Source organism: Mercenaria mercenaria, chromosome 15 (genome assembly GCF_021730395.1).
Source record: "Mercenaria mercenaria strain notata chromosome 15, MADL_Memer_1, whole genome shotgun sequence".
Classification (NCBI taxonomy): Eukaryota; Metazoa; Mollusca; class Bivalvia; order Venerida; family Veneridae; genus Mercenaria; species Mercenaria mercenaria.
In genome coordinates, this window is record NC_069375.1 from 11,346,969 (window position 1) to 11,372,399 (window position 25,431).

At 37.3% G+C, this 25,431-nt stretch overlaps 1 long non-coding RNA gene across 1 annotated transcript; it reads right to left on the minus strand.

The window, feature by feature from the left end:
* Positions 1-1,477: 1,477 nt before the first annotated feature.
* On the minus strand, positions 1,478-24,901 carry LOC123560181 (uncharacterized). The gene is made up of 4 exons (XR_008367333.1): positions 24,780-24,901; positions 13,204-13,347; positions 5,476-5,542; positions 1,478-1,587 (listed from the first exon to the last, which is right to left on the minus strand). It is a non-coding gene; the product is annotated as an uncharacterized LOC123560181 (long non-coding RNA).
* Positions 24,902-25,431: the final 530 nt, after the last annotated feature.

Consider the following 25,431-nt stretch of genomic DNA (forward strand, 5'->3'; position numbering starts at 1 on the left):
ATGTCCGTCCCAAGTCATATATCAGACATGTATGCTTCAATGGATTTCAATAACACATAGTAGAAACATTAAATGCTGTAGAGAAATGCAAACCTGCAAGTTTCAGAGAGATTGCTGAAGGAAAAACAACTTAGACTTATACTTTTGTACACCAGGAAATTTTAAGAAAACCACACAGTCAGAATAGGCAGACATTGGTGATATAAGATGATAGTCCTTGATTTCATGTTAGAGTCGAAATAATATATCTCAGACAGTGACTTGTTTTTGAATAAAATCATTGTTTGTTAGTCAGATGCGTATTATTATATCACTTGGTGCTACAACCTTTAGATATAATTCCTTCACAACTGAACTCCAAACGATGATTTTATTCAATGACAAATCACTGTTTCGGATATATTTTTAGCTCACGAAGTGCACAAGGGGAGCTTTTGTGATCGCCCTGTGTCCGTCGGTCGTCCATCAGTCTTCAACAATTTGACTGTTAACACTCTAGAGGTCACAATTTTAGCCCAATCTTAATGGAACTTGGTCAGAATGTTACCCTCAATAAAATCTTGGACAAGTTTAATATTGGGTCATCTGGGTTCAAAAACTAGGTCACCAGGTCAAACCAAAGGAAAAGCTTGTTAACACTCTAGAGGTCATAGTTTTGGTCCAATCTTAATGAAACTTAGTCAGAATGTTACCTTTAATAAAATCTTGGACAAGTATGATATTGGGTCATCTGGTTTCAAAAAACTAGGTCACCAGGTCAAATCAAAGGAAAAGCTTGTTAACACTGTAGAGGCCACATTTATGACTGCATCTTCATGAAACGTGGTCAGAATGTTAATCCTGATGATCTTTAGGTCCAATTTGAATCTGGGTCATGTAGGAACAAAACCTAGGTAACTTGGTCAAATCAAAGGAAAAGCTTGTTTACACTCTAGAGGCCACATTTATGACTTTATTTTCAAGAAACTTAGTCAGAATGTTAATCTTGATGATCTTTAGGTCAAGTTTGAATCTGGGTTATGTGGGGTCAAAAACTAGGTCACCGGGTCAAATCAAAGGAAAAGCTTGTTAACACTCAGAGGCCACATTTATGACTGTATCTTCATGAAACTTGGTCAGAATGTTAACCTTTATAATCTTTAGGTCAAGCTTGAATCTGGGTCATGTCAGGTCAAAAACTAGGTCACCAGGTCAAATCAAAGGAAAAGCTAGTTAACACTCTAGAGACCATATTTATGACCATATCATAATGAAACTTAGTTAGAATGTTAATCTTGATGATCTTTAGGTCAGTAGGTCAGGTGAGCGATACAGGGCCTTCATGGCCCTCTTGTTTCTTAAATCTAAACAAACAAAGTGTTAAGAACGTTGGAATTACAACACTACCAAAAAATAAGAGTATGATATTCTGAAACTGACTTCAGTATTCAAATAATATGATGTCAGATATTTTGTTTCTTTCAATTTATAGAAATGATAGATACAGACCTTCATTGTTGAAAAAGTTGCACGTCTGCTGCAAAGTTTACACTGCACTCTTGTACTTGGAATCTTTTGTTGTGTTTTTCTGTCGAATTTGAACCTTCCCTTTAATAAAGAAATACTCAGAATTTAAAAATGTGTTTGATAGTTACAAGTGAGACTATCAACTAATTAAAACATAAATGTAGCACTTGTACAAAGCAAAGATATTACTGGAAGAACTTTATTTTGAATTGAAATGTTTGACTGCTTGACAAAAGCTATACAAGAAGTTCAGGGCTTTCTCTGGCTTTATTAACCCTTTTGTTAGAGTTGATATACCTATCTAATTTCATGCACACATCAAGACAAGACTTCTTATCATATGCTGATGTTGGATATTTTCCAGCATACTTTTACTCACTCTTGCTTTTATGCATTTTTAGCTCATCTGATTTTTAAAAAAGAAAAAAGATGAGTTATTGTCATCACTTGGTTGGCGTCGGCATTGGCGTTGCCTGGTTAAGTTTTATGTAAAGGTCAGCATTTCTCCTACACTATCAAAGCTATTGCTTTGAAACTTTCAACACTTGTTCACCATCAATAACTAACCCTGTACAGCAAGAAACATAACTCTATCCTGCTTTTTGCAAGAATTATGGCCCCTTTTGCACTTAGAAAATATCAGATTTCTTGGTTAAGTTTTATGTTTAGGTGAACTTTTCTCCTAAACTATCAAAGCTATTGCTTTGAAACTTGCAGCACTAAAAGTCTTGTTCACCATCATAAGCTTACCCTGTACAGCAAGAAACCTAACTCCATCCTGCTTTTTGCAAGAATTATGGCCCCTTTTTGACTTAGAAAATCAGATTTCTTGATTAAGTTTTGTGTTTAGGTCAGCTTTTCTCCTAAACTATAAAAGCTATTGCTTTAAAACTTGCAACACTTGTTCACCATCATAAGCTGACCTTGTACAGCAAGAAACGTAACTCTGTCCTGCTTTTTACAAGAATTATGGCCCCATTTGCAGTTAGAAAATATCAGATTTATTGGTTCAGTTTTATGTTTAGGTAAACTTTTCTCCTAAACTATCAAAGCTATTGCTTTAAAACTTGCAACACTTGTTCACCATCATAAGCTGACCTTGTACAGCAAGAAATGTAACTCTGTCCTGCTTTTTACAAGAATTATGGCCCCTTTTGCACTTAGAAAATATCAGATTTATTGGTTCAGTTTTATGTTTAGGTAAACTTTATTCCTAAACTATCAAAGCTATTGCTTTGAAACTTGCAAAAGTTGTTTACCATCATATGTTGACTCTGTACAGCAAGGAACATAACTCCATCCTGCTTTTTGCAAGAACTGTGGCCCTTTTTGGATTTAGAAAATCATGGGTAGGACAATATTTCTATTATACAGAGACAAAAAAAATCAGATGAGCGTCTGCACCCGCAAGGCGGTGCTCTTGTTCAATTTTCTAATAATGGCATGATTTGTTTAATGTCAGTTAAAAACTGAAAGAAGGAAATAAAGCTTTGTACATTCTGTTTAAACAATATTGCTGATGATAAGCGCCGTAGCCACACTGAGGCAAAACGATTGAGGAGCCAAAAAAAAAAAAAAAAAAAAAAGTAGGCCTATCACACTGATGAAAAATTAAGTTATAAAAGTTCAAAAAAGTATATTAACACCATAAGAATATATCAGAATATCATTTGCCTCATGACATCATTGAGGCAAGGTGAGGCAGAAATCCTAGCAGTCATATTGATAGCCTTGCCAGGTCCGGATTCAGTGGCCGGGCCGAGGAGGCCCATGCCCCCCCACCCAAACCAAGTTGACTGAGAAGTGACCAATTGCACCCAATTATCTATTATCTTTATCATCAGATTTAAGCCCAAAAGCACAAGAGGCCACTACTTCACAACAATATTTCAAAATTTTCCAGGAAAAGAGTCCCGTGACCCCACTAAAATGCAGGGAAAACTCCCTCCCATACCTCAAAATTTTGACCCAAAGAATGCACCAGAGGCCACCATTTCATACCTGTATTTCAAATTTTTCCAGGGAGAGAGCCCCCTGACTCACCTAAATTGAGAGGGTTCCCCCTAAAGTATCTCAAACTTTAGACCAAACAGTTCACCATAGGCCACCATTTCGTACCTGTATTTCAAAATTTTCCAGGAAGAGTGCCCCTGACCCTACTAAAATGAGGGGGAAACTCCCACAGTACCTCAAAATTTAGACCAAACAGTACATACCTGTATTTCAAATTTTTCCAGGGCCAGAGCCCCCTGACTCCCCTAAAATTAGAGGGTTCCCCTAAGGTACCTCGAAATTTAGACCAAACAGTGCACCATAAGCTACAATGTAGTATCTATATTTCAAAATTTTTGGGAAGTATCCCCTTGAACCCATTAAAATGAGGGGAGGGGAGGGGTTACCCCCTCCCATACTTTAAAATCTATAAGGAATAGTGACCCTGACCCCCTAAAATGAAGGGTACTTCAAAAATTTCTAGGGGAGACCCCCTGAGCCCACCCCCACACCCCAACATGGACAGGGCCCCCTCCCCCTCCCCCCCCCCCCCCCACCCCCCCCAACCTCCGTACCTATCCCCTCTCGGGCTATAAACTAATGAACTACTAGTAAACTGATAAATAACATGTTGTTGTATGTCTTTACTGATGGCTTTCTGATTTTATTTTGATAAAGCCCCAGTTATCCTTACAAGTTATCAATGTATTTTTTTCTAAAAATATGAAAGTACCTGAGATAAATAGGGGTAAAAGAACAATTTTTAGAGAGTGCCCAGAACACACCAGAGACGTCATGGGGAAAACAATTCTGTGGGGGGCATGCCCCAGCACCCCCGTAGATTGTCTCGGTTAAAATTTGTGTCTGGCTACGGCACTGATGATCAGACTAGTGAGAGGACATTATTGCATCAATCATGATGCATTGCTCAGCATGGGTGAGACTATTTTTAATGAAATCAAGAATAATCAAAATTATGATATATTTCAGTAATACTATGGTTTATCATCAAATTTACCACAGTTCATTGTGCATGTTCTTGAATATTTACCCACTCAGGCTAAAACCTTTTACTTTCTACACATATGAACTGTGGTAAATTATGATCATAAGAGGCAACCACTTGGTTTTGCAGTATCTCAGATTACATATGGTATAAAAGATTTGAGTCTGTGCCTCATATTTTAATTTACATGTAGATGAGGTTCTGTTTGGTGCCATACAACCTGTACAGTGTTGATGCGCCATTAAACCCAAATCAACAAATTCAGACAATACCCATTGAAGCAGCTTAATGTGTTGTTATTTCACATCTCATTCATTCCCATAGAAAATTGTGTCAGGGTTTTCATCATAATAGTTTTAAATAAGTCCTTCAATATTGAAATTACTCTGTCATACAAGGAGACCACTTAGAAGATATTTTCATTCCTGCTACTTCCAAAAATTCAGTTTTCAATATTAAAAAGGGTTCTTGTTAATTGGGTTCTTGTTAATTTTGTGATAGCAAATACATCTTTTATAAGTCTTGCACCTCAGTACAAAAAAACTGAAGAGTTAAACTTGCAGCTGAGGCCTTGAGAGATGTATGTTTCTGATTGCCACACACATTCAGTCCAGCCAGGTATGCTATTGTTTTGGTTGGCTGCATTATGTGCTCAAAGAAGCTTCTTATGTATTTTATTAACTACCACAAAAGTAGTCTTTAAGTGCCATGTGGTGGCCATAAAAAGATTCTTCACCCTTGAACTCAGTGCTGTTCTATTATTTTGGTTCTTTGGAATTATGGAGTCAAAGTATATGACTGCATCATGGAATTCTTTTTGGGCTGCTGCTTGTGGGTATTAGAGATATTGCATGTTTCTTTGCCTCTTGGACTCAGTTCAGCCAGGTTTGCTATTGTTTTTCATGGTTACATTCTGTGCTTCTAAATGATCAGCTTACAGATTTTATATTCAGTGATAAAACAGAACTTACTAGTTTAAAACATTGGAAGGTTGCTGGTATGCCGGCGTCTTTGCATCTTTGGCAAGTTTTATTCAATCTGGAAGATAATAGATTATATAACTAAAGTAACTTATTATTATAGTTGAAAGGAAGTAGGAGTTTCGTTAAATTCTGTTTGAAATTTGTTTCTAAAAGAACTCATTTAGCTTACCTGAGCTCAAGGTAGTCAGGTGAGCTATTGTGATTGTGCAATGTTGGTCAGTAACTTTTCACGGATGAGACATTTCTGTGTTTGTTTCAAAGTGAGCTATTGTGATCACCCTGTCTACATCATTATCCAGCAACAGCAGTTTGACTGTTAACACTTTAGAGGTCATGGTTTTAGCCCAATCTTAAAGAAACTTAGTCTAATTAAATCTTTTGATAAGTTTTTATTACTGTGTCATCTGCGATAAAAAAATCAGGTCACTAGGTAAATTAACAGGAAAACCTCATTAACACTTTAACGGCCACCTTTATAGCTCATCTGAGCAATGCTCAGGCGAGTTTTTGTGATCGCTCGATGTCTAGCGTCTGTTGTCTGTCAACATTTAGCTTGTGTATGCGATAAAGGCAGTATTTTTCAACTGATCTTCAGGAAATTTTGTCAGAATGATTACCTTGATGAAATCTAGGCCAAGTTTGAAAATGGGTCATCTAGGGTCAAAAACTAGGTCACTAGGTCAAATCAAAGGAAAACCTTGTGTATGCGATAGAGGCTGTATTTTTCAATTGATCTTCAGATATTTTTGTCAGAATGATTACCTTGATCAAATCTAGGCCAAGTTTGAAAATGGGTCATCTGGGGTCAAAAACTAGGTCACAAGGTCAAATCAAAGAAAATCTTACATATACGATAGAGGCTTATTTTTATGCCCCCGGCATCTACTGATTGTCCTGTCCGTTCGTTCGTTCGTCTGTCTGTCCGTAAGAGGTTAACCAAATGGGATCATTTTGTCTAGCATCAATACCTCTTACTAGAATGACTTGATACTAATGCAGATGTAACCTGTGACCATTCCTCATCTTCAGACATAACCTGACCTCAGTTTGACCTTGACCTTGAACTTGACCTTGTTTTGGACTTAGGTTGCTTTGTATCGACAAGGATGCCACCGGGGGCATCAAGCGTTTATTGAACACAGCTCCTTGTTGACATTATTTTTGCTCCTGAAGATCTGCACAGGTCAAATTGAAGAAAATACTTGTTTACACTTAAGGTATTAGATCACTAATAGAGAATCTCCTTTTTGAAGAGTATTCAATTGCTACCATAAACCTACTTTTACTGCTATTCTTAGGGGGGCGTAGGTTCAGGCCCTACTGGGACCAAATTTTTTTTTCCTTATTTTCCTTTTTAGCTCACCAGAGCACAAAGTGCTCGGAGTGAGCTATTGTGATCGCTCATCCGTCCGGCGTCCGTCTGTCCATCCACACTTTCCTTTAAACAACATCTCCTCATAAACCACTAAGCCAATTTCATCCAAACTTCACAGGAATGTTCCTTGGGTGAAGCTCTACAAAAATTGTTCAAAGAATTGAATTCCATGCAGAACTTTGGTTGCCATGGCAACCGAAAGGAAAAACTTTAAAAATCTTCTTCTCAAAAACCAGAAGCCCTAGAGCTTAGATATTTGGTGTGAAGCATTGCCTAGTGGACCTCTACCAAATTTGTTCAAATCATGACCCCGGGGTCAAAATTGACCCCGCCCCAGGGGTCACTTGATTTTACATAGGAAAATCTTAAAAAATCTTCTTCTCAAAAAGCAGAAGCCCTAGAGCTTAGATATTTCACATGTAGCATTGCCTAATGGACCTCTACTAAAGTTGTTCAAATCATGACCCTGGGGTCAAAATTGACCCCGCCCCAGGGGTCACTTGATTTTACATAGGAAAATCTTCAAAAATTTTCTAAAAATAATCCAAAAGGCCTAGAGCTTAGATATTTCACGTGTAGCATTGCCTAGTCGACCTCTACAAAATTTGTTCAGATCATGACCCCGGGGTAAAAATTGACTCCGCCCCAGGGGTCACTTGATTTTACATAGGAAAATCTTCAAAAATTTTCTAAAAATAATCCAAAAGGCCTAGAGCTTAGATATTTCACATGTAGCATTGCCTAGTGGACCTCTACAAAATTTGTTCAAATCATGACCCCGGGGTAAAAATTGACCCCACCCCAGGGGTCACTTGATTTTACATAGGAAAATCTTCAAATTTTTTCTGAAAAATAAAGCAGAAGGCCTACAGCTTTGATATTTCACATGTAGCATTGCCTAATGGACCTCTACAAAATTTGTTCAAATCATTACCCCCGGGGTCAAAATTGACCCCGGCCCAGGGGTCACTTGATTTTACATAGGAAAATCTTCAAAATTTTTCTAAAAATAAACCAGAAGGCCTACAGCTTAGATATTTCACGTGTAGCATTGCCTAGTGGACCTCTACAAAATCTGTTCAAATCATGACCCACGGGGTGACCCGTCCCAGGGGTCACTTGATTTTACATAGGAAAATCTTCAAAAAATTTCTAAAAATAAACCAAAAGGCCTAGATCTTAGATATTTGACGTGTAGCATTGCCTAGTAGACTTCTGCAAAAAAAATTCAAATCATGACCCCTGGGGTCAAATTGACCCCGCCCCACGGGGTCACTTGATTTTACATAGGAAAATCTTCAAAAATTTTCTAAAAATAAACCAGAAGGCCTAGATCTTAGATATTTGACGTGTAGCATTGCCTAGTAGACTTCTACAAAAAAAATTTCAAATCTGGACCCCCCAGGGTCAAATTTACCCAGCTCCAGGGGTTACTTGATTGTATTTAGGGAAATCTTCATAAATTTGCTAAAAATAAACCAGAAAGCCTAGATCTTAGATATTTGATATGTTACATTGCCTAGTAGACTTCTACACACTTTGTTCCATTTATGACCCCCAGGGGGAAACTTGGCCCCGCCCCAGGGGTTACTTGATTGTACATCAGAAAATCTTCCAAAAAAATTCTAAAAATCATCAGTTTGACATTTGAAACATGTAGCTCATATTACTCTGGTGAGCGATCCAGGGTCATCATGACCCTTTTGTTTCTAGTAAGTTTTTACTTCTTTCAAGACCTTATTATTGATTTCTTGTACAAAAATGGAAAAAAAGCATCTTATAAGCGATTTCATTGTATTCAAAGTGAATTTACTACTTCAACAGAAGGGGTAGAGTTACACATCTTTAAAAATATTAAGTTACACGTGGTGAAAGTTCTCTATTTTGCTTTCACTCTTAGATTATATATTGTGGAAGAAATTTAGGTAGGTTTTGTGTCTGCCCTAAGATTATTTTTAATTGAGTAAGCAAAATTCAAAACAGAAACACAGCATTCGACCTTATTTTTTCAGTGTTGAAGTATGAATTCTGTCTCATTAAATCTGTTTACTTGAGACACCATAGAAAAAAATGATATTGACATTTTTATGCCCCCGAAGGGAGGCATATAGTTTTTGAACCGTCTGTCTGTCGGTCTGTCCGCAATTTTCGTGTCCGGTCCATATCTTTGTCATCGATGGATGGATTTTCAAATAACTTGGCATGAATGTGTACCACAGTAAGACGACGTGTCGCTCGCAAGACCCAGGTCTGTAGTTCAAAGGTCAAGGTCACACTTAGACATTAAAGGATAGTGCATTGATTGGCGTGTCCGGTCCATATCTTTGTCATCGATGGATGGATTTTCAAATAACTTGGCATGAATGTGTACCACAGTAAGACGACGTGTCGCGCGCAAGACCCAGGTCCGTAGCTCAAAGGTCAAGGTCACACTTAGACATTAAAGGATAGTGCATTGATGGGTGTGTCCGGTCCATATCTTTGTCATCGATGGATGGATTTTCAAATAACTTGGCATAAATGTGTACCACAGTAAGACGACTTGTTGCGCGCAAGACCCAGGTCCGTAGCTCAAAGGTCAAGGTCACACTTAGACGTTAAAGGATAGTGCATTGATGGGCGTGTCCAGCCCATATCTTTGTCATCGATGGATGGATTTTCAAATAACTTGGCATGAATGTGTACCACAGTAAGACGACGTGTCGTGCACAAGACCCAGGTCTGTAGCTCAAAGGTCAAGGTCACACTTAGACGTTAAAGGATAGCGCATTAATGGGCGTGTCCGGTCCGTATCTTTGTCATCGATGGATGGATTTTCAAATAACTTGGCATGAATGTGTACCACAGTAAGACGACGTGTCACACACAAGACCCAGGTCCGTAGCTCAAAGGTCAAGGTCACACTTAGACGTTAAAGGTCATTTTTTATGATAGTGCATTGATGGGCATGTCCGGTCCATATCTTTGTCATTCATGCATGGATTTTAAAATAACTATGCATGAATGTGTGACACAGTAAGACGAGATGTTGCGCGTAAGACCCAGCTCCATAGGTCAAAGGTCCTAAACTCTAACATCGGCCATAACTATTCATTCAAAGTGCCATCGGGGGCATGTGTCATCCTATGGAGACAGCTCTTGTTATTTTGTGTTTTATAATTGTTTACTAATAATTTGATGTTTCTTTTATTAAAATAAATGGTAAAATAGGTTCTCTGCAAACGTTTTGGATAGTATCTATCACTTTGAAATTTGTCTCTACTTGAGCTAAAGGAGATACCATAAGTTATACAAAATTTATCAAAAACGGCACGGTAAAAGTTTTTAAAAAAATTGCAAAATAGTGCAAAACACGGTTACCTTTCAGAATATACCAAGCAAAAGCCATTTTGTAAACATTACTTTTAGTGGCCTAATACCTTAAGAGACCACATTTTTGGTCCAATCTTAATGAGATTGGTCAGAATATTTTTTTCCATGAAATCACTAGGTCAAACATGTTTACACTGTTATAGTGTGTTTCTCAGGTGAGCGACCTAGGGCCATCTTTGGCCCCTTGTTTTTTTAGTCCCCTACTGGTTGAAAACCAGTTTCGGGGACTATAGGAATGCGCTTTTCCGTCATTCCGTCCGTCCGTCCGTCCGTCCGTCCGTCCGTCCGCAATTTCGTGTCCGGTCCATAACTCTGTCATCCATGAAGGGATTTTAATATTACTTGGCACAAATGTTCCCCATGATGAGACGACGTGTCATGCGCAAAACCCGGACCCCTAGCTCAAAGGTCAAGGTCACAATTTGAGGTCAAAGGTCAACAGGGCTTTTTTCCTGTCCGGTCCATAACTCTCCCATCCATGAAGGGATTTTAATATTACTTGGCATAAATGTTCCCCATGATGAGACGACGTGTCATGCGCAAAACCCGGACCCCTAGCTCAAAGGTCAAGGTCACAGTTGGAGGTCAAAGGTCAACAGGGCTTTTTTCCTGTCCGGTCCATAACTCTCCCATCCATGGAGAGATTTTAATATTACTTGGCACAAATGTTCCCCATGAGAAGACGACGTGTCATGCGCAAAACCTAGACACCTAGCTTAAAGGTCAAGGTCACAATTGGAGGTCAAAGGTCAACAAGGCTTTTTTCCTGTCCGGTCCATAACTCTCCCATCTATGAAGGGATTTTAATATTACTTGGCACAAATGTACCTCATAATAAGACGATGTGTCATGCACAACTTTCAAACCCCTAGCTCAAAGGTCAAGGTCACACTTAGCAGTCAAATGTTAACATAGCATGAACAGGGTCTGTTTCGTGTCCGGTCCATAACTCTGACATTCATTAAGGAATTTTAATATCACTTAGCACAAGTGTTCCCCATGATGAGATGACGTGTCGTGCGCAAATCCCGGACCCCTAGCTCAAAGGTCAAGGTCACAATTGGGGGTCAAAGGTCAATAAGGTTTTTTCCCTGTCCGATCCAGAACTCTGTCATCCATCAAGGGATTACAATATTACTTGGCATAAATGTTTCCCATGATGAGACGACGTGTCATGCGCAACACCCAGTACCCTAGCTTAAAGGTCAAGGTCACACTTTGAGATCAAAGGGTCAAGAGGATTTTTTTCCTGTCCGGTCTATAACTTTGTCATGCAAAGCAGGATTTAGATATCAGTTGGCACAAATATTCCCCTGGATGAGACAACATGTCATGTGCAAGAACCAGGTCCCTAGGTCTAAGGTCAAGGTCATATTTAGAGGTCAAAGGTCAAATTCAAGAATGACTTTGTACGGAACATTTCTTCTTCATGCATGGAGGGATTTTGATGTAACTTGGACCAAATGTTCACCACCATGAGGCACCCTTGTTTTTAGAATTAGGTCCCTTTGTTGTTACTATAAATAGATTTTATTGTAACTTTTTTATTACTGGCGGTAGAGAAAAATCGAGACCACTTTTCTGTGGTACAGCATGCATGTTACATCCAATTTTTAGGTGTATTTTGACCTATCTCTACCTGGTAAAGAGTTTCTTGTGGAAGATTAATTTCCCTTTGTTGTTACTATAAATAACTTACATGATAACATTTTTATAATCAGCCAAAAAAATTCAATATGAAAACAACTATAGGTTTTTATATATATAAATTTTAATCCAAGTGTTTTGTTATAGCATATTGTATATATAGTACAATATTGTTTATACAACATTGACAGATATCAGTTCATTATGTTATACTGCAGTAGAGAAAATTAGGTGCCTTCCAGTAGGGGACTTTGTATTGCATGGCAATACTTCATTCACTTGTTTATCTCAGCTTTATTAAACTTTGTCAGAATATTTGTTTCTTTGAAATCTGGGTCAGTTTTGAAACTCTATAATATTTTTAGTAGAAAACTAGGTCAGTAGGTCAAATTATATTAAATAACTTGTTAACACTGTAGAGGCCAAACTTTTATAAGGTGTATATTGTTTTGCAGATGTTGGTCGGTCTGTCGGTAGGTAAAAGGTCAAGGTGACCCAGAACAATTAAAATGGTTTCTGGATGATAACTCAAGAATGCTTGGGCCTAGGATCATGAAAGTCGTTTGGGAAGTTGGTCATGACTAGCAGATATCCCCTATTGATTTTGATGTCAGTAGGTCAAAGGTCAAGGTCACAGTGACCCGGAACAGTAAAACAGTTTTCAGATGATAACTCAAGAATGCTTGGGCCTAGGATCATGAAAGTTTATAGGAAGGATGGTCATGGCCAGCAGATGACCCCTATTGATTTTGAGGTCAGTAGGGTAAAGGTTAAGGTCACATTGACCCGGAACAGTTAAAGCATTTCCGGATGATAATTGGAGAATGCTTTTGCCTATGATCACAAAACTTAATAGTGAGGTTGATCATGACCAGCATATGACCCCTATTGATTTGAGGTCAGTAGGTCAAAGCTTAAGGTCACATTGACCAAGAACAGTAGAAATTTTGTGTACAGTGACCAAACAATTTCTATTCCTTGTGCAATAAGCTCTTATTTACTTGATCTTCATAAAACTTTGTCAGTTACTTTTTCATGTCCCAAAACTTAGACAAAATATGGTAATCAACTGTGCTGTCATTGGACATCTCTTGTCTTTTCTTGCAATTTATCAAAAAAATCAAGCCGAAATTGTTGTTGTGATTTAGGCCTCGTGCCTGTACACCACCTGTCATACGCATATGAAACTGATTAAGATATTTGAAAATGTTAAAAGTTTCTGCTGCGGTTCGTAGTGTTCTTATAATACTGCATAATAGATAAATTATGAATGGTAATATTTTTCTTAAATTTAATAGAAATCAAAGAAACAACAATTTTACCGTTTGTTTCGCCATGCACATGTTGTACAGTACGTATGGTGATTTGATTGAACAGGATCTTTGAAGACACTGTCACAGGCTGAGCATGTCATAGAATCATCAAATGGCTTCATGAAGTCCTCAAATGACAATTTGTTTGGCATTCTAGAAGGAAAACATCATCTAGATAAAACAAAATGAATCCATAATGGTAGATTTCTTGCCTAAGTTGGGAAAGATTAAGGTTGTCCAGGTAGTTGATTATCTTTTCCCTAACAAAAAGACAAGCTTATTGCATTCATTGTAATGTCATATTTAAACATGATATTTTAGGATTATCAGTACCTTAAATTTGAAGAATGTTTGGGAACAAAATTTATATTTTACAAATGTCAGACCAGTATCTAAAACAGAAATTGATATAATGAGACTTGAATTAAACTTTTTATCTTTAAAGTTACATTTAGTAACATAAAAGAGTTTAAAGCTATAACTTTTAAATCTGTTTAGTGTGTAAGTAAAATTTAGTGGTAAAAAGCTGTTAAAATTTATGACATGGCTCTTGCTGTTCCACTTAACTGATACTGCCCCTTTGTCCATGACCTATAGTTTCAAACTTGGCCTAGGAGTCAATCAAGATAAACACTCTGACCAAGTTTTAAGATAGGGTCATAAAATGTTTACAATCTTTTCTTTTAATTTAAGCAATGACCTAGTTTTTGGCCTCACATGACCCAGTTTCCAACATGGCCTATGAATCGTCAAGATAAACATTCTTACCAAGTTTCATGAAGATAGGGTCATAAGAATGGCCTCTAGAGTGTTAACAAGCTTTTCCTTTGATTTGAGCGGGTGACCTAGTTTGAACCTCACATGACCCAGTTTCGAATTAGGCCTCAAGAGTGTTAACAATCTTTTCCTCTGATTTGACCAGGTGACCTAGTTTTCGACCCCGTAGGAATCATCAAGATAAACATTCTTACCAAGTTTCATGAAGATAGGGTAAAAAATGTGGCCTCAAGAGTGTTAACAATCTTTTCCTTTGATTTGACCAGGTGACTTAGTTTTCGACCCCGTAGGAATCATCAAGATAAACATTCTGACCAAGTGTCATGAAGATAGAGTCATAAATGTGGCCTCTAGGAGGTTAACAAGCTTTTCAAGTGATTTGACCAGGTGACCTAGATTTTGACCCCATATGACCCAGTTGCAAACTTGGCCTAGAGATCATCAAGATAAACATTCTGTGCAAGTTTGTATCAAATCACTAAGCCTAAATGAAAATCTAGAACCCAATATGGAATCTAGCCAGTTTTAGAAAGGAACCAAGATCTTATGGTGACTTCAGTTGTTTGTAAGTGTGGTTAAAATTAAATGTAAAATGTCACTTCTATAGTGTTCACATGGTAAAAATTAACAAAATTTTAGCTCTTTCAGGGGTCAGTTAGGAGCCGTAACTCCGGAACCTATGACTGGATTTGACAGATTCATCATGGGATTCAAGATCTATTTTTGTAAAAGATATCTTGCAAGTTTGTATCAGATACAACGATGGTGCTGTGCTTATAGAGGTTATAGATGACGAACGCGTTGTCATTTCACTCAGTGTCACACATGACTCAGAGTGAAGCATTTTCAGCCTTTCCTCCAATCAACGCCACTTTTACAAAATCTCTCATTATGGCTGAAAATACCGAGAATACCTTACCAAGCAATCCGATTGGTACATTATTCAGGCGGCATAAGGTCATACGAGGTCATAAAATTGTGCTTAATACAGCACGCTGAAAAAAAAGTCACAGGGACCCAGGTCAAGTGAATGAGGTGGATGGTTTACAACTTTCACCTTTTCAGAAGCCAAAAAAGACTCCACATCCTCGCACTTTTGAGAGAGGCATTGTTGTGTATAAGATGTCCTCCTGACCATCCTTTGCTTGGATGTTTCTTATTGCAAAACTTTTTAACTTTCTTCAGTACAGTGTTCTTGTAGAATCATCCAGTGACTGTATAACCAGATGGACAAGGCACTTTAACGACTGGCCCACTAGAATTGAAGAAAATTGCGTATAACATCTTTTTTATACGTCGGAAGGGACGTATTATGTTATACCCTGGTGTCTGTCTGTCTGTCTGTCTGTTAGCAAATTTGTGTCCGCTCTGTAACTCTTGAACCCCGTAAAGGATTTTAAAGGTACTTGACACAAATGTTCACCACACCAAGACGAGGTGCAGAGCGCATGCTTTAGATGTCCACTTCAAGGTCAAGGTCACACTTAGGGGTCAAAGGTCATATCAGATTGTTCCGTGTCCGCTCTGTAACTCTTCAGCTGCTTGAAGGATTTCAAAGAAACTTGGCACAAATGTTCAACACACCGAGACGATGTGCAGAGCGCTGTTTCGGATGACTCGCTTCAAGGTCAAGGTCACACTTAGGAGTCAAAGGTCTTTGCTTTGTGTATATTGCTCTGCATTGCAGTGCTCGTTTTTACTTGGCAGATTCCTTTTTTGTTCACTTACAATAAAAAAAATTTGAATTACTTCCCTTTTATGTTTCTATAAATAGCTTATTTTGAAACTTTTTTATTACTGGCCGTAGGGAAAAACCAAAACCACATTTCTGTGGTACAACATGGATGATATCTTCAATTTTTAGGGGTATTTTGACATACCTGTACCTAGTAAGGATTTTTTTATGGACTTAGATTTTTTTAAATTTCTTGCCTTTGTTGTTCCTGTCCTTTGAGCTTCAACAGTCAAGTTCTTTCAAGTTTGCTCCCATCCTCTGATGTAACCCTTTTTGCGTATATTGCCCTGCTTGGCGGAGCCCTTGTTTTCAAACTTATGGCTGTCTTGGCAATACGTACATGGGCGTTTCTGATCTTTTCACTTCCATTGCTTATTATCAGTCCTTTTCTGTGGCTCAAACATGTGCACCCAGGTTTTGTCACCTGTTAGCTAGTTAGAAATAACCCCACTATCACAGCCTTTGTATGTTTTGAAAAGTTCCTGGGCACATTTAAGGCATTGTTTCTTTTGCTCCTCAGTGAGCAAATGAGGTACCACCTAGTGCAAACCTTTCTCAGATCCAAACGCTTTTTCAGAATTGTTTACAAACTGCCTTCTGATATGCCAATACCACCGGGTATATCTTTCACTAACAATCGTGCATCTTTTTCAGCCACAGCTTTTATAGCAGCAAAGTTTGCCTAGGTAACAAAGGTTTTAGTCCTACCAGAACGGGTATCATCTTCGACAGATAACTTCCCAGCTTTAAAAGTTGTAACCCACCTAAAAACTGTGCCCATTGAAATGGCCTGAGGTCCATATATACCACACAATTTCATCAAATATCTGCTTTGAATCTTTATCAAGCCTAATGTGGCATTTAATATAGCTACGGATTTCAGTCTTCTCGTCCATATTACAATGTGACAAGTAAGATTAGTCATTGTATATGACTGCATGTATTTCAATTTGAAATAACTTGGTCATTGGAAAAGCAATTTTCATGCAATAAACGAGTATCGTTAGCTATTGGACACACCATTTAAGTGCAATAAACACAGTATATAAACAAACTGAACCCCAACCGGATCTTGTGAGCAGATTTCTGGATCCAATTGACGAAAATAGGTGGAACTATCTTAATAATTATGAACAGCTTGTTGCAATGATGCTGAGGCGGTATGTATACGATTGTATCATATCAAGAAATACTGTATCTTTCAGGATAAATACAACCTTTAACAGCTTTCGTCCTATAATTGCCGTTTAAACGTCGTACTCTTCTCAACGTGTTTCATTTATTTCAACACGTGCTGATTACACAAGGAATTTTATGCATAAAATCTTTTATCTGTACCAATACTTGTGTTTGAGGTGTTGTTTAAATGTATTTCCTCACTAAACCGGCGAAATATACCTACAAGGACATGTTCGTAATGTAGAAAATTATGGAAAGTAAACAAGGCGACTGTTTGAATACTGAACCCGTCTTGCAAATAGACATTTGCGAATTAAGTCTACGTGGACTGTGAACAGCTAAGACGATCGATTTTTCAAGGGGACCATCTCAACATGATAATTTTAATTTATGTTTGGTAGGAAAACATTCCTATAATGATGGTAAGGTCTGGCTTATTATGTCACGGAACAGGATAAGATTTGGATTTGTCTTTCCGTCCGTCTGTTCACCAGAGAAATATTTTGTTATACATATCGCAAAAAGTATTTGATCTAGCATCATAACACATTCCTGAAATGTTCTTTAATATTATAAGTTGCGCATCTGCATCAAAGTTGAAAAGATGAGCTAGTCTAATCGCAATGTATCCGTATTCCATCGTCGTCGTCGTCCGACATGAAAAAATCTAAACTGGGTCAGCTGGGATCAAAATTTAGGTCAGTAGGTAAATCATTGTGAAAACTGTGGAAAACGTAATAGCTTGCGTCTCCATTCCTTTGATGTTATTATATGCCAGAGGGAACGTATTATGGGATACCACAGGTGTTCATCTGGCTTTCTGTCTGTCTGTGTGTCAGTCTGTCCGTTACCAATTTCTTGTCGACTCCGCTCTGTAACTCGTGAACCCCTTAAAGTATTTTAAACAAACTTGACAAATGTTATCCACATCAAGACGAAGTGCAGAGCGCCTGTATCAGGTGGCTCGCTTTAAGGTCAAGGTCACACTTAGGTGTCAAGGTCATATGACTTTGTTTCGTGTCTGCTCTGTACTTGATCTGTTTGAGGGATTTTAAAGAAACATTGCACAAATGTCCACATCGAAACAGGTCAATGTCACACTTAGGGGTGGGGTCAAAGGTCATATAACTTTGTTTCGTGTGCGATGTGTAACTCTTGAACTGCTTGAAGGACTTTAAAGAAACTTGGCACAAATGTTCACGAGATTATGACGACGTGCAAAGCGCATGGCTCACTTTAAAACTTTTTGCGAAATGTGTAGCATAACTTCTCTCTGATGGACAAAAACACGGAACAAGAGCTGTCCGTAAGACAGCGCGCTCGGTTTCAAGTCAATAGCTTTGAAAGTAACAGAGATATTTGTCTTTATCAAAAATTTTAACCAAAAATTCTAAGTTAAAAAGGAGCATAACTCTGTCAAAATTCAAATCAGAGTTATGGGGATTATTTTTCCTGGTGTAGACTTCGATAGTAAATAACTTTTTTAAGTTTCAATTCAATAGCTTTGATAGTAACAGAGATATTTGACTTTATCAAAAACTTTAACAAAAAATTCTAAATTAAAAAGGGGCATAATTCTGTCAAAATTCAAATCAGAGTAATGAAGATTGTTTTTTTTTCCTGGTGTAGACTTCAATAGTAAATAACTATTTTAGGTTTCAAGTCAATAGCTTTGATAGTAACAGAGATATTTGACTTTATCAAAAACTTTAACCAGAAATTCTAAGTTGAAAAGGGGCATATTTTTTCAAAATTCAAACCAGAGTTATGGGGATTATTTCTCCTGGTGTAGACTTTGATAGTAAATAACTATTATAAGTTTCAAGTCAATAGCTTTGATACTACCAAAGACATTTGACTTTATCAAAAACTTTAACCAACGGCGACGCCGACGCCGGAGCGAGTGCAATAGCTCTACTTTTTCTTCGAAAAGTCGGGATAAAAACAGGCACATCCGAATTTATATCCCCTACCGCATAGTGATGATATAATAACCCAAACGTATTGCCGTTATAAACTCAATTTCCTACCGCGCATAATATAATCAAATTATGTTGAGACAGTCCCTTTGAAAAATCTATCTTCTTAGGTGTCCACAGTCCACGTAGACTTAATTCGCAAATGTCTAATATCAATCTAATGATCTGTACCTCACTTGTGAGTTCACAGAACCATATCTTGCGAGTCACGTAGGGGGATTTCCATTGCCTTTATATCCACTTTTTGTCTTTTATCGTACCGAATGTGAAGTTACTATGTCCACAACAATTATATGACACATCTTAAGTTGTTTTCTGGTACGTTATGTACTATATGTAATGTTAAGCATTTAGCTGCAAATAGAATGACTGGTTATTGCCTAAACGCATCCTTACCTGGAAATGAAAACATTTACATGAAGCTGGTAATTGATTATGGAAAGAGAAATTATGTCTTGATATGATATGATAACTGCTACTAACATGTCTCCTCTGCATTTGCAACTATTTTTCTTTTGTATTTTAGCTCAACGATACTACGAATACGGTCTGAGCTATTCTACTCATGTGTTCATGCATCGTCGTTGGTGTTGACATCGGCGTAATGCTTTGCTTAATGTTTTGCATGAAACTTTATATCTCCAAGAAAACTGAAGGTATTTGATTAAAACTTGGCACATGTTTTCGGGGTCAACAGTATCTTGCCATCAAGGCCCATAACTCTGGCCAGCATTTGATTGACTGATCCCCTTTCTACATAGAAATGCTGGTTAAAGTTTTGCGTGCCAATTCATGTCTTCAGTACTGCTGAAGGTAATTCATTGAAATGATGGACAGTATCATACCATCAAGACACATAACTGTCAGGCTTATTTACTGAATTACACCCCCCTCCCCCTCCCCCCTTTTGCAGTTATAAAATATTTATCCGAGGTTTGCTTGCGGGTTCATATATTTAACACTACTGCAGGCATTTGCTTAAAAATACCCATATGTCTTTAGGGTCAGTAGAAATTTTCATACCGCCACGGTCCATAAGTCTGTCAAGAAATTTTGCTGAAATATATCCTCTTGTTTGACAAAAAAATATTGGCTCAAGGTTTGATGCAAGTGTCCAGTACTACTACAGGTTGAATTCCAAATAAATGTAGATCTTTCGAAAGCAAAGACATCAAACGATATACAGAAAATAGCAGACTCGGTTTTATTCAGTTTCTTCAAGGGCAGTAATGAAATATGCAACACTGCCCACGCAACTTTACACTTATCTGCGAGGTCAATGGACCTTTTTAGCCCCATAGAATTATCCCGTTTTCGGCCTATAAACTGTTGAGGTTCGGATCGTAAAATCATAAACTAACAGTGATGCTCTTGCATTGTAAACGTACAGAATCTTTGAAAATACTCCCAAGACATGGTACAGATAGATTGCGTAAACTCGCAAGTGAGGTTCAGATTCACCGACAAGAAACGTACAGTAGGCCTTTTTTACACCCTGGCTTTAAATCTTGTTTTTGTGTTCAAAATCGTTCATTCATATAACAAATAGCCATAATACCTTTTGTTATTAATTAATTGCAGCAGTACAAACTCAAAACTCCATGTTCAACCAATTTAAACTTGATCAAACCCTATTTTCTTTCGTGTGTAGTGCTGATCTCGTTCTAGCCTGCGGCGAGTTTCGTGAATTTTATTGTCTTAATGCTGAAAATGATAATGTTGCTTATCATAGGTCAACAGTAAAGTTTGTTGGCTACAATATACATACAGATTGATTTACTTATCATTCAACAGTATCCTCATGAACACGAATTTTTAACTCAACTGTCTCAACGCAAAATGGCTGACATTGAAATCTGCTCGCAAGATCCGGTTGGGGTTCAGTTCGTTTATATACTGTGGCGTTTTAAACAATACCTCGAATAAAACTACAAAAGCCCATTTATAGTGACATAACTTTTTGCAGGACCCAGCTCGTAATTGTGAGCTTCGGATCACTGATAGAGGCAATAAAGAATTGACATTGCTTTTTATGATAAGGCTCAGGGAAAGTCTGAATGCTTGAAGTGGTTTTAAAGCTACACTGTCGAGAACCGGTAATTTACTGGGTGAAACCTTCATGTATACTTTAAACCATTAACTCCATATAATATTTCTTGCCACCTGTACCTGACATTTAGACTTCTGCCATTTTTCACTTTCAAATTTGATCTTTTATCAGTGTGTAAACAATGCTCTGACAGATTTTTTATGGTAAGCTGTATCTGTTCTTCAAGAAACAAACTGATACTTACTCTTTTGTGATCTGTGTTATGTACAAATTGAACTTAAATGATTTTGCAGAATTTACCGTAAAGGTGACCTTCCACATTGCACAATAATACGTCACAACTTCTTTACGTTTGTCGGAAGTTTTTCATGTGTCACCAATTATTTTTTATTAAATCAGTGAGTAAATAAAATAGATTATTGATTTTGAAAATAATTGACATATTATCTATTAGCACTTATCGGGTATATAATTCCATTGCCAAAAACAGATATCTTTTACGACATTAGTCATTATTAGAATAGTGTTCGGATATAAATTCTATACAGATATTCGTTCTAGTTAGTTACGTCATAATTGGACTTTTTAAAGAGAATTTCTATAGCTTTTTTCCTTTCATAGATTTTTTTTAAAATTCACATATATGATGGGAAAATTTGAAAACAATGAACAAATAAAAACAATAGGTCACCAGGCTTGTTTTTGTGAAAAATTGTTTTCACTGTTGCTGAAACTGCCAGCGATTTTTCAACATTTTCATAATTTTCTGCTTTTTTATAAATACCAACCAAAATATACATCAAGACAGCACAATAAGGTTTTTAGCTCCACTATTCGGAGAATAGGGCTATACTACTCACCCCGGCGTCGGCGTTGGCGTGACCCTTCTTGGTTAAAGTTTTTCGGCAACCTTTGTTTTTCTGTCATATCTTTGTTACTATTGCTTATAGCTTACTGTATCTTCACATAAACATTGTCCAGTTGTCCAGTATACAAACAATGTATGTGTAGAGGCTGAGCCCATTATACCCAAGGTCAAGGTCACCAAGCTTTTATGCATAGGTTATTTTTAAGGTTAAAGTTTTTCGGCAACCTTTGTTTTTCTGTCATATCTTTTTTACTATTGCTTATATCTTATTGTAACTTCACATAAACATTGTCCAGTATACAAATAATATATGTGTAGAGGCTGAGCCCATTATACCCAAGGTCAAGGTCATTAAGTTTTTATACATAGGTTATTTTTAAGGTTAAAGTTTTTCGGCAACCTTTGTTTTTCTGTCATATCCTTTTTACTATTGCTTATATTTTACTGTAACTTCACATAAACATTGTCTAGTATGCAAACAAAATATGTACAGGGACTGGGCCCATTTTATCTAAGGTCAAGGTCACCAAGGTCTTATACTTAGGTTATTTTTGAGGTTGAAGTTTTTCGGTAACCTTTGTTTTTCTGTCATAACTTTGTTACTTTCGCTTATACCTTACTGTAAATTCTCATAAACATTCCCTTACAGAAGCAAGCCTCTGTGGCGTACATGCGGCGTATTTGCTGTGTATATGCCGCGAACACAGTAGTACGCCAGAGGAGTACATTTTACATACACCGCATGCCGCGTACATGCCGCGTACTATTTCGACGAGTACACAGCATGTACGCAGGAGATCACTAGTACACTTCAAGTACGCAGCACAGACTCTGAAAATTTAAGGAGTACACTGCATGTACGCAGGAGGGACTTGTACAAGAAAATAGTTCACTGCATGTACACCGCAGATACTTCGAAATTTATAACACTTATATTTAGTTGCATTAAAGTTGTTTCCCCTTGATGCAGTTACGCCATTTTCTTCAGATGTTTACCAAATTACATGCTACAAAAATTGATTTATTTCATTGAAAAGTGGATGAAGAAAAGCATACTAATTTATTTGATAACATCAATCTACATTATTTTGGTAAGGGTAAATACTTATTGATGCATGTCTCTTATCTTTTTTCTGTTTTTTTCTGTCCAAATGATCAGCATTTGCATAAGAAAGTTGGTGGGGTAAGGAATTTACATTATCACAGCAGTTTCGCCACAAGAGTACACAGCATGTATGCAGCAGGAGTACACAGCATGTACGCCGCAGGACTCGGGCCAGGAGTACACAGAATGTACGCCGCAGGAGTACACAGCATGTACGCCACAGGAGTACACAGCATGTACGCCGCAGGAGTACACAGCATGTACGCCGCAGGGGTAGTACACCGCAGGCTCATTTGCATGTGAAAAGTGTATGTGCCGCGTACATGCTGCGTACTATTTCCCGCATACTAAATTCCTCCAGCGTACATCCTGTGTACTATGTAGTCCACAGCATGTACGCAGCAAGTAGTACGCGGCAGAGCTCATTTGCATGTCAAAAGTGTACTACAAACGTACTATCGGTGTATGTGCGGTGTATATCCTGCGTACTATCTAAAGCCCTTGATTTCAGTACACATCATGTACGCATCATATACGCTGTATGTACACAGCAAGAGTACACAGCAGGCCTTTTTCTTCTGTAAGGGTTGTCCAGCATACAAACATAGTATATGCAGGGGCTGGGCCCATTATACCCAAGGTCAAGGTCACCAAGGAGTTATACTTGGAATTATTTTCATGTTAAATTTTTTCGAAAGCTTTATAAATAGACATATCTCTGGTACTTTAAAAGATAATGACTTGGAATTAAAGATATTTGTTTATAATCATCATCTGCATGTGTGTTTACATACCCCATAACTCAAATTGTATTTTTGACAGAATTATGCCCCTTTTGTACTTATATTTTTTGCAATCTTTGCTTTCTGGATATTAGTTTAATGCAATGTAAGATAAAGACTTGAAACTTAAAATGTATCTTTATCTCCATCATCTGCATGTGTGGTAACAATCTCTATAACTCTGATTTGTATTTTTGACCAAATTATGCCCCTTTTACACTTAAATTTTTTTAACAAACTTCATTTTCTGGATGTAACTTTGGTACTATATAAGGTAATGACTTGAAGTTTCCATGCAGAACTCTGGTTGCCATGGCAACCAAAAGGAAAAACTTTTAAAATCTTCTTATTCAAAACCGCAAGGCATAGAGCCTAGATATTTGGCATGTGACATTATCTAATGGTCCTCTATGAAGATTGTTCAAATTGTGCCCCTGGGGTGAAAAGAGGCCCTGCCCTGGGGGTCCCAAGCTTTACTTGGACTTATAATAGGAAAAAACTTTAAAAATCTTCTTGCCTGAAACTGCAAGGCCTAGGCTTTTGATATTTGGTATGTTGCATTGCCTTGTGGTCCTCTACCAAAACTGTTCAAATTATGCCCCTATGGTGAAAGAGGCCCTGCCCTGGGAGTCCCAAATTTAACATAGACTTATATAGAAAAAAAATCTTCATGTCTGTAAGCTCAAGGCCTAGGCCTTTGATATTTGGTATGTAGCATAGCCTAGTGGATGTCTAACAAGATCATTCAAATTATTTCCCTGGGGTGAAAAGAAGCCCGCCCTGGGGGTCACTTGTTATATGAGTTATATAGGAATAAATACTTCAAACATTATCAGATCATATTTCCTAGACTGTTTAATTTTAATTACCTGATGACCCCAAGTGATTCGGGGGTCACCTGACTGTGACCTTGACCTACTGACCTACTTTCAACATACAGCCTTGAAATTTGGATGACAGTTTTGCACACCGATCTTTAAACTGACTTTCAGTGACCATGAATATGACCTACTGACTACTTTCTAATATTTTAGCATCAGTTTGCCATTTTAAATATGTGGCTCATATTACTCTGGTGAGCGATTTTTATTAGAAATTCATTGCACTTACCATTGCTTTTGTTAAATCCACAAAATATCAAATGAAAAAATCCTATAGAACAGGACTCAGTTATTTTTAAAATGCAAATATTGGAAAAACATATTGCAAGGCCAAAGTTTTTTACTCTGTAATCTAAGTAATAAAAAAAGAACTCTGGTCTAATAGTTTGTTACTTTATCTACATTGTTTGATCAGAAGCTATATATATAATTACAAAGTATTGTAAAATATTGATTGATCAGAGATAGGCATGTACAAAATGTATATAATAAGACTTATAAAACAGATAAAGGGTATCTTTATGTGTTTTTTTTTTTAAGTTTAATATTTCACCTATCTTTTAACTTTTGCCAACAGTGTTTTTATTCGATACTATTTAATCCTGTTCATAAGACGAAATGTTTATATATATATATTTATACTATAATAAATTATCAGGATGTGCTTCAAGGGTTTTAGGCACAAATAAATTTACTCTCATAATATAGCTTATGAAACATGTTTGTTTTTGATTGATTTAACATATTTCATAACAGTATTAACAAGACTTTAAAAAAAAAACCCCTGATTCTTTTACGTCATAACACACCTCCAGCGATAGACTGGTCCCCTGCGAACTTCAAAAAAGTACGACAGGTAACCTCCAGCGACTTCTGTAGCT